Source organism: Poecile atricapillus, chromosome 1 (genome assembly GCF_030490865.1).
Source record: "Poecile atricapillus isolate bPoeAtr1 chromosome 1, bPoeAtr1.hap1, whole genome shotgun sequence".
In the NCBI taxonomy this organism is placed as follows: Eukaryota; Metazoa; Chordata; class Aves; order Passeriformes; family Paridae; genus Poecile; species Poecile atricapillus.
In genome coordinates, this window is record NC_081249.1 from 152009219 (window position 1) to 152019636 (window position 10418).

A 10418-nucleotide genomic window follows, 5' to 3' on the forward strand; every position below is an offset into this window, starting at 1 on the left:
AACTATTTTATTTATATTGTACTTTCAGAGCGTGCTTTATGTGCAAACCAGAGTTTTGAAACTACCTAACATTCATTATGCAGAAAAGACTGCATATCAAAATAACTTTCTATGTTAGAACAATAGGTGCGGTTTCAGATATTTTTTGTTATAAAATATAAATATGTTTAAAGATAACATCTTTCTTAAGGAGTTTATTTAAAATTTTTTAAAAAAAATAAAAATGCTATGAGAGTAATGTTTAGAGAACACAAAACTTTCATGTTTTGAAAATAACAATTTTGGTAAAATGAAGGGAAAGTAATACAAAGAGATATTTTTGAGGGATGACTAGACATTTGTGGGAAGTGTTACTCTGATGAATTTGGAACGTAATGAAATCTTTGGGCTTGGATTTCAGAGCCACAATGTCTGTCTGGCTCTCCATCCCTTCATAAAAAGTTTTGTGTCAGTATAAAATCATGATTTTATGGGGATTATTCCACAAACTAGCTAGAAGGGGGTTAATGGTTTCTAAGAGTCAGGAGAGAAAAAACCTGAGGTTGAAATCCTGCCTTTTGCAGTTAACAGTAAAATTCTTACAAGTGTCTTTGAGAATTTGAGCTAGAACAGTTTTCTGTGTTCACAGTAACACTTCTTGTTCATTAGTATGTCAGTCATTTTCCATAACACTTCAAGGCAAGTTCAAGCCATCAATCTTTTAAGTATCTTTGGTGGCAGAAACAGTGCCTGTGGTTTTGTTAGAATGAACTGATGGCTAATACTAATGATCTGATAGTACTGAAGTAGTGGATTTTTTGAGACTGTGCAGAACCAAAGCATATTCTACAGAGGAAAACAGGGGTCCTCCTGTGTTAACAATGAGCCCCTGCTGAGGAGGACTTCTCCAACAGCATGGGTTTAACACAGGTTGTTCTGTGTGGAATAGAAGGGTCAAATATTTTAAAACAAGCAGGAAAAAAAACAGTAACAGGGATTTTTTGGGAAGACAAATTATGCAACTGCAGTACTAACTGATCACATCATCCATTTTCTGTCTAGATGTGGCTATGAATATCTTTAAAATGTTAATTCTGCACTATCATTGCAGTGTGTCACAAGTGAGTGTTTTAGGTGGCTCAAGGAATCACCGGCAAAGGTAACATCAAAAACAGGTTTAATGTAAAAGTGAAAGTGCAACAAAGTTTGCTGGCAAAATTCACTGTACTACTTATTACATGGTTAAAGCACAGAGACAAAACTCAGACCAGAATCTAAAATAAATCAATCTATAATTAAAATCAGCCTAAAATGTGTGTGTGGAGGCTGGTGATGGGATGGGCTTAGGATGGGAAAGGGTAAGGATAAAAGTAATAAGGGGACCCTCCAATTGAGTCACAAGATTCAGAGGGGAGCCCCTTGCCACACTTAGCCCCAGATTTGACCAACAGTTTAGGCCTAAAGTAACAGCACATAAAAGCACTTAAATTAAGTAATTTCCAAAAGATTCTGTAGAATTTATATAGCACTACTACAGCAATTCACTGTCCTAACTCACAAATTTAACACTTCAGTGTCCAAGAGAGCAACATTCATGCTATGTTTGCTTCAGCATATTAACTCACACACGCAGAGAACTAAGGAGTATGTTCAGGCTATATACATGTGAAAACTTCCCTCAAGTTCAGTGAAGTTTTCATGTCAGATGCCACTGCATCTTCCCAATGGGCAAAGGGCTGAGCCTGTGGGGTATCAGCCCAGGCTCTAGCAGCAGTGTTCAGAGTCCTCAGAGTGTAGGAAGCTTGAGAGTTCCCCAGCTGAGAGCCATCCCACTCAGAGAGCAAGTGCTGGTTGAAGCCCCCTGTGGTTCAGGAGAGCTCCAGGACTGCTGTGTATAGGGTTGCTAGAGAGCTGCCTTTAGTCACAGTAACTTTCCATCCTGGATGAAATTCGGCTCAGTAACTTTCTTTGAAAGTTTGGTAAAAAAAATTGTTCCACTTGAGTTGTTATGCAGGCAAGAAGAATTAGTTCCCAAGGCTATTTGTTAAAGAACAGGAGCTTGTTAGAGAATAAGTTCCCAGGAAGAGACTGTGTTTCTGATAAGCTCAAGAGGAGCTCAGCCTCAGTGCTGTTTGTCAAGGCCAAGGAACAATTCTCTGGCCTGAGGTGTGGGTGGGTGGGTGGCAGCTGTAACCCCACACAAGGTTTGCAGAAAGTCAAAACACATATATATATGTGTGTGTGTGTGTGTGTCTGCAGAAAAAATCAAAAGAGGAAAAAAGCAATAATAAACCATCGAAAAACTGTTTAATCACTGAAACTGCTTTTCACTGTGTGCTGTGTTTCTCACTTGGCTGTGGTCTGCTCTCATACACTTGGAGCCAGCAAGAACATCAGTGAGGCAAATAGGAGATAGACACAAAAGAAACTTAATTGAAATTAATGACACCTTAGGCTTCAAACCAAGATGCTGGATCTAATGTTTAGTTTTCCTAGCTGCCTCCTAGTATAAATGTAAAACTCCAAAAGTCATAATCTCTGAATAGTAGCTCATTTGAGTAACACCTAGGTACAGCTGCATGACTCTTAAATCAATAAAGACTATGGATTCAGTCCATAGTAATGGCCCCTTGTAATGATGTTGAAAATGCCCAGACCTCCTAAATAACTGAACTGGTAATGGTTCATATTCCTAGCACAAGGTTTTGTGGATTTTTAAAGTGTAAGCTTTAACTTAATAGCCTGGTTTTATGGTCTGATGGCTGTGGATGAGATGTATCTGAGAGGCAGTTATCATAAGGAAAACTGAAATTACAGAAGTGACTTTTCTATGCTCTCCTATAATGTTCTTTCTCCAGGTTAAACAGATACATTGTATTTCTTCATATAATGACTACTTCTGTCAAGCATCTTTTAAATAGCTTTTTTTTAGCATCTGTTAAAAAAAAGTGAATCTTCAAAGTCCAAGCAAGTGAAGGAGAAATCAGTGTTATGACAACAAAATCACTCACAAATGAACTGGTATCTCCTTGTTATGAAACTATTCTAACATGAAAGTGTTATTATGTCAATGCTGAGTTATCATGGGTCTCTGAATGCTGTTTTACTCCTGTTCTCTGCCATTCCAGTTCCTGACTGCTCTCAGGATATCCTTCTGTGTGGTTTGACTGTTATACACCTGACATGATTTGGATATGTGGCTGAAATTTTTCTTCTTTGCTGGAATCCTTCCAGTGTCCCTGGAGCCAATCTGTATGGATCGGTGAAACCCCACCTGTGAGTTCTCGTCCAAGAGTCACAGAGCTGGCTGTTGCACGTGTGCTGCCATGGCGTGCAAAATAGTGCCTGAGGATGTGAGTGCAGGAAGATGTGAGGAGCTGACTGGTGGTGACGTAGAATGTGGCCTGTCATTCTCCACTAAGTCATCTGGGTGTGTAAGGTAGTAGGAGCACATGGATATGGTGACTGTCCAGCTTTGCCTGTGGCACTGGAACGTGCCTTGCTGACATAGTGAAAGAGGGGAAACAGAATTGTGTGGCCACTGCTATTTAAAAAAGTAAAAGACTACTCCTACACTGAAGAAGCCAGCTGTGCATGGTATCTTCCCTTTTTACTCCTAATGTACTGCACTCAAATCCTATTGACATGAAGGTAAACACTATCTGGATGCTAAGTGCCATTATTTTATCCGTGCAATTTTTTTGAGTAATAATTTTAATCCCTAGTATGTGTTTGCGTAAGTAGCTTACTGAGCTACAGAAAAACAGGTGATTCCCTCAATTTCTAGTTTATTTTGTTTCTAAGATGACCCTGAAAACACAGCAGAGCAGAGAGATTCCTGTTAGTGACAATACAGTCCTACTGAATGAAGCAGAAATCTGCTGAGCTATCTAGACACCGAAAGTGTAGCAGCCAGTTTGAGTATAATTTTTAAGATCAAAATAGGTTAGGATTTTTTCATGACACTGAGAGCAACCTTGGATCAGTATCTTGGCAACCTTGTTTGCTGTGGAGTACTATATCTTGTATCTTATACCCCGGGTCTTAAAAATAGCAGGTACTTGGGTTGTGAGAATAGCTCCAGAGGAATCCCCTCAGGTGTTGAATAATTTGTCTGATGCTAATGCAATTAGCAGAGAAAAAATATCTATTTGCTAATAAGCTAAAATGATATTTTGAGTAATATAATTGTTTATATTACAGTAGAAGGGGTTTTTCAATAAAAGGAATTACTAAGAGTCAAAACATTTTTTTGGTATTACACAGGTGTGAATTTGCTGTTTTCAGTAGGTATTCTGTTTTATTGCCATTTTATACTCCTTTAAAATCCTAATGCTAATGGAAATGTCTACCAAAAACCTAGAAAATGTAGAGAAAAGCAAGGATGAAAGCTTTAGGAAACTGGAGCTAGCTCTTAGCATCCTAGAATTGCTGTCTTGATTGAGTTTTACACTACATATTAGATATGTAACAGTTTTGTCTGCAATGTGTATTTTTTTTCCTTTATTGTGAGAAAAGAGACATGCTCAAAAACTTACTTTTACAATGATGCTGCAAATAGACCCAAATTTCTTTAGCACTTATCATGCCAGCATTAGAAGACAGGAAATTATTTACCTTAAAATCTCATTTCAATGATGAAATTTCTCCATCAAACAGATTTATTTAATATTCATTTTTTTTTTCTACATAGAAACTTTATCACATAAAGGCTTCTCACAGGATTTTTAGCAAATTTTGCTAGAGCTTTTCTGACCACTGATCACAACTTCTTACCACTGTTCTCCCTCAGCTGGCAGGAACCTAGCTAGAAGTCTCCAAAGAGAATTACAATAGTTTAGATTCTGCTCTAACTTGAGCTGTTACCCAAATGTGAGCCCAGCAACAGAAAACTAAGAATGACACAAAGTCTCCTCTTTCACCATCTCCTTCACTAGAGGCATGCTTGCTATTCTGGGATATAAAAGCAGCTGGGTTGCTGAATTAACCATATTTTCTTCTAGTCATGAGCTCAGAATATCCATTGAAGTTGCTGTAAGTTTTGCACAAAAATCAAGGGCAGTACATTGGCCAGAATGTGTGCTAAATAAATATTTATACACAAATCAGAATGCTACTGATGGCTTCTTTACACTTTAAAATTCTAAATATTTTAAGAAGCATCTGTTACTAAACTGAGGCATCATTTTTGAAAGTACCCATATTTGCTGAGTGGAAGTACACATATTTAATGAGATGAACACAGTGATAAAAGTCTTGGACTAGAAGAATGCACATAAATAAAATAGGAAAACCAACGTGACATGATTGAATTAAAGCTGTAATGAACAGACTGAACATTTAGTTTATATGAATATTAATTGCTATGAGGGGTGAGCTATAACCAAAGCAATAACCCCCCGTCATTGTGCCTAAACTTTCTATATTGTAAAGGATTCCTCTAATCTTTTTTGAGAAGATTTTCAAAATTTTATTTACCTGAAAGGAGGTTTAAATCAATATATTTCTTCTATAATTTCAACAGATAAGAGACACAGAGATTTCAGATCTTCTTTGCTTAATGTACATATTATTCTATTTATATGCCATTCATCCCCTCATTCCTTTCAAAAACTTATTTTATAGATATATATTCATACATATAACTTAGCAAGAAATATTTCAAAATATTGCATATTCATAGTCACTTTCTGCCTTTGGTTAGAAGAAAAGCTGTACGTGCAAGTTGGTATATATACATGAGGCATGATGACACTTGAAATTCTCATATGTGGAGATTTCGGCTTCAGAGCTTTTCAGAGGGATGCCTCTTGAAAAATCTCATGTGTATGTGCAAAAGTCAATAAACTAAGATAAAAGCTGATTTTAAAGTGATGTGTTCTCCCAAGATTTACAGACTCACTTCACAGAAAGCCTAGCCAACATATGGCTTAGTGTCACTCAGGCTGAGATTCATCTGCTTTAAATTAAGGTGTGCAGTGTGCAGTTAGGTACCTCCCCAAAGCTAAGTGTACACATGGAATGGAATGCAGTGATGATATTAGGCCAGGCAACACATTCCCATACAGCAGTGAGTTGCATCCCAGATATTTCGACCCCCCTTCCTGAGAAGCATAGTTCTATTAAAAACCACCTGGACCACCTCAATATTTGTAAGTTGTACACAGAGAAAGCACCATTCAGCCATCAGAACTTAGCTGGTTTTGACTTTCTGCACACAAAACATGGCTGTCAGAACGGCTCACTTTCAAAAAGGGAATGTAAATTTCCCTTGGCCTCTGAGTTATGGAACACATGGGCCAAGAAACACTAAGGGTATTCAGTATATGCATAAAGGAGAAAAAACTACTGTTGAAAGGGGAAGTAAAGCCACAGTCAATGATTTGGGAAGGAAGAAGTGTCTCCATCTATCAGGCCCCAGTATCTCTATGAAGAAGCAATTGAGACCAAAGACTCAACAGCCTTGGTCATGTTCTGAAACTTTATGCCCAGCTTGAAACTGTACAGGTGGACAAGGAGCAAAGGAGCCCCTGGATGGGAGAGCATGGGGAGGTACAACAATGCTGTCCATCAGTGAGCCGCTTTTCTGTTTTATGAGAGCGGTGTTAGCATGCCCTCAGCTATGAGGGAACAGGGTCTTCACCCTGGAAAGAAATTTTGAAATCTTCAATTCCATCTTATGTCAGGGGGACATTTGTTCTGCTCCCCATGCCACCTGGTCTGGTGACAGTAGGGTTGTGATAGTAGCCTATCGGCGATTGAGAGACTGGAACATCCAAGTCAAGATCAGAAGCCCATTTTATTGCATATACGAGGTGCATATATAGGGTTTTACTTGTATGGCACTTATAGAGGGTTCTATTTTTGGTAACAATTTCTCATTGGCTACACATTCTCCATGACATCACTTCACCCAGTAACATTATCTTATCACAAAGTTTCACGTGTTTCTTGGTCACTTACTGCCCAGGGAGCACTTACCTGTGCACTTATCTGTGCACTTATCTGTGTCCCACAGTTTCTGTTCCATCAGACCTAAGATATCAGGCTCCTTTTTCAGTTCCACTGTACCTCTCTGTTTTATTCCCCATAGTAGCCACCCCATCATTCCAAATTAAAGAGCCAGGAATAGTCTGCTGCTGTGCTGCAGTGACCAGGCTGGGGCACATGGGGATTCACCTATCCCAGCAGAATGCTTCCTTGAAGGAGAACAAGTCAGTTGTCCACCAGACAAGATGCCTGCCCATAATTTTGAAAAAGTTTCATGATTAGATTGGATAAGATAATGCCATTTTGCATGCTGAGTACAGTACTGGTATTTCTAACCTGCTTTGGAACACAACTTTCCCACCAGAGTATACAAAAGTGCAAGAGGATATCCATAGAGACTCTGCATCTTAGTGCGGAGTTTATTTATGTCTAAGGAGCTGAAGTCGAAATCTCTGTGTGCTAGACAGACAGTCAAAAGTGAGACAATGTTTAAATTACAAGTATGACCCTGCTGAATCTGCTGAATTCACTGGTCATGTCTCACTGATGACCCTAAAAGAGTAACAAACAAAATCAACTAATGCTTGAAATCTTTATCTATGAATTGTCTGGAGTTTTCATTGCTAGGAATTAATATTTTCTGTGACTCTAGGTAGAATCTAAAGTAATCTAAAAGGTAGAAAATAGAGAACATAGACTCAACTGCTGCTGATTATCACTAGGTACTTCTTTTTCTGGTGGAACTGTGCTCAGGAGAGTATAATAGAAATAAAAGCAATGTCCAGCTTGGCTTACATGGTTTACAAAGAAAAGGAGAAAAGCATATTTTTCCTGGTTACAAAAGTATAGAAGGGGAAGCATCCAAAACAAGAGGAGTTAATTACACAAGAAAGGAGCATGGAATATAAATTGACCAGGACTGTATGCAGCATAGAAATGAATCATACTCTTGAAAACTGCATCTACTCAAATATGTGGCTTTTAAATAATGCATGTGTTCATGAATGAATTAACAGGTTTTTGAAAGGAATATTTGATTTTCTTGACATGTTAGGCCAATGAGTATAGAGAGATGGAGAACTTCACAGAAGGCTGCTGGGATGATGGGGTACAGGGTTTTATTTCTCCTCAATTACAAAGGAATTTGGAGTGGAAAGTGTCAGATGTGCCTCCACTCTGGGGGAAACTGAGCATAGGAATTCAAGAGACCAGTCTTAATAGACAGTTGTGAGCTGGGGTGAGTTTGCAGATGGGGACAAAGGTACAACACTGTGTCATTATTCTTGGTCTCACCACATTTCTTTAAAGGTTCCCCTGTTCTTGGGGATGAAAGCAATGTATTTTTCCAAAGTGCTAATTTATGCTTTTGTTACTCATCTGTAGCCCTACTGTCCCAGCACTCTCAAAATAAACAATACCCTGTATAGAGAAAAATTCAATATATTATTTATAGGGAGGGGATCTTTGCCACTTTGACATTTTCACCGAGGAATGTAATTATACTGCCTAACATTAGGCATCTAATATTAGTTTCTGACATCAGAACCTCCTTCAGAGAATGAGAGCACTTAGTTCTGGTTTGCCCTTTGGAAGGACCTCTGTTGCAACATTGACTGTACTGAGATTGAAGACAACTGATCTACCCACTGGGATACCCAAATGCCAAAAGTTAGGTAAATGTGGATTCCTTCTTGAGGTTTCAAAGCTTTGATAACATAAGGAAATTTGCGGGTTTTGACACAGGCCTGATGATCCATCATAACCAGAAGATTTAGGTTAGCCTTGCAAGGCTGTTCTAGAAAATTCACAAATTTTTTTACAAAATTTACAAAGTCCAAAATGCATTTGCCTCTCCTAATTGTCCCACCTTAACACAAATCAAACTTTTGGCTTCCATCTGAAAGCCAGTTCAGAAACTTTCCTATTTTCACCCTATAAGTAATGAACTTACATTCCTTTGTCCTTTCTAATCACTGTTTTGTAGCTTCAGTTTCAGTCCTTGTTATTTACAAAATTTGATACTGGTACTTTTGTACCTTTTAAATTTTACAGGTTTTCATCTTTATGGATCTTCTAAAGTAAAGGCATGCAGTAGGCATATTTATTTGAATGCAGCTATTGTCTGATCCTATCCAAGGTACTGTCATTACTTTTCCCATTCCCATTGTACATTCTAATTCAACTTCAAAAAGAATATTTAGTTTAACCTCTGCTTGAAGAAATGAAATGGAGATCACCTTGATATGAAAACAAAGGAGGTCATATTCAAACAGACTTCAATAGGACCTGCCTGGAAGTTTAAAGTATTCAAGTGGCAGGTGATGGATAATGAGCCTAAAAACAAAGCACCGTAACTTCCCTGGGGAGCCTGTTAATTTCCTCCTTAATTAATCTGTTTACCAAATAGAATAAGTTAATTGCAAAGCGTTCTAAAGCATTACCGAACTGTTGACTTCCTTGAGCATACAATTTCCCCCTTGTACCTTTGCCTCTCTTCCACACATATCAAGAGATTCACGGAGTATTCTGAGTTAGAAGGGACCCCATAAGGACCGTCCTGTGCAGCTCTTAAGAAAATGGCCCTCATTACGGGCCTGTGGATGGGACGGAGCGCCCAGCCATGCTCAGATGTCGGTGGCAATTGTTTGACGTTAAAAAGAGTGTGTTTTTTTCCAAGTTAGATGGACAGAAAACTGCGCTCTAAGTGACACATAAAACAAAAGGAGACTCCCTAAGCGGATTCACTGAGCGCTGGAAGGCTGAGTGCGCTGACAGCCCCCTTCACCTTTTCCCTCAGCCTTTCAACAGCGACTCCGGAACTCCGGCCGGCTGCAGGGAGGGAGCTGTAGTGCAGGGAGGGAGCTGTAGTGCAGGATGGAGCTGTAGTGCAGGATGGAGCTGTAGTGCAGGATGGAGCTGTAGTGCAGGGAGGGAGCTGTAGTGCAGGATGGAGCTGTAGTGCAGGATGGAGCTGTAGTGCAGGATGGAGCTGTAGTGCAGGGAGGGAGCTGTAGTGCAGGATGGAGCTGTAGTGCAGGGAGGGAGCTGCAGTGCAGGGAGGGAGCTGTAGTGCAGGATGGAGCTGTAGTGCAGCAGGGAGCTGTAGTGCAGGGAGGGAGCTGTAGTGCAGCAGGGAGCTGTAGTGCAGGATAGAGCTGTAGTGCAGCAGGGAGCTGTAGTGCAGGGATGGAGCTGTAGTGCAGCAGGGAGCTGTAGTGCAGGGAGGGAGCTGTAGTGCAGGATGGAGCTGTAGTGCAGGGAGGGAGCTGTAGTGCAGGGAGGGAGCTGTAGTGCAGGGAGGGAGCTGTAGTGCAGGATGGAGCTGTAGTGCAGGGAGGGAGCTGTAGTGCAGGATGGAGCTGTAGTGCAGGGAGGGAGCTGTAGTGCAGGAGGGAGCTGTAGTGCAGGATGGAGCTGTAGTGCAGGATGGAGCTGTAGTGCAGCAGGGA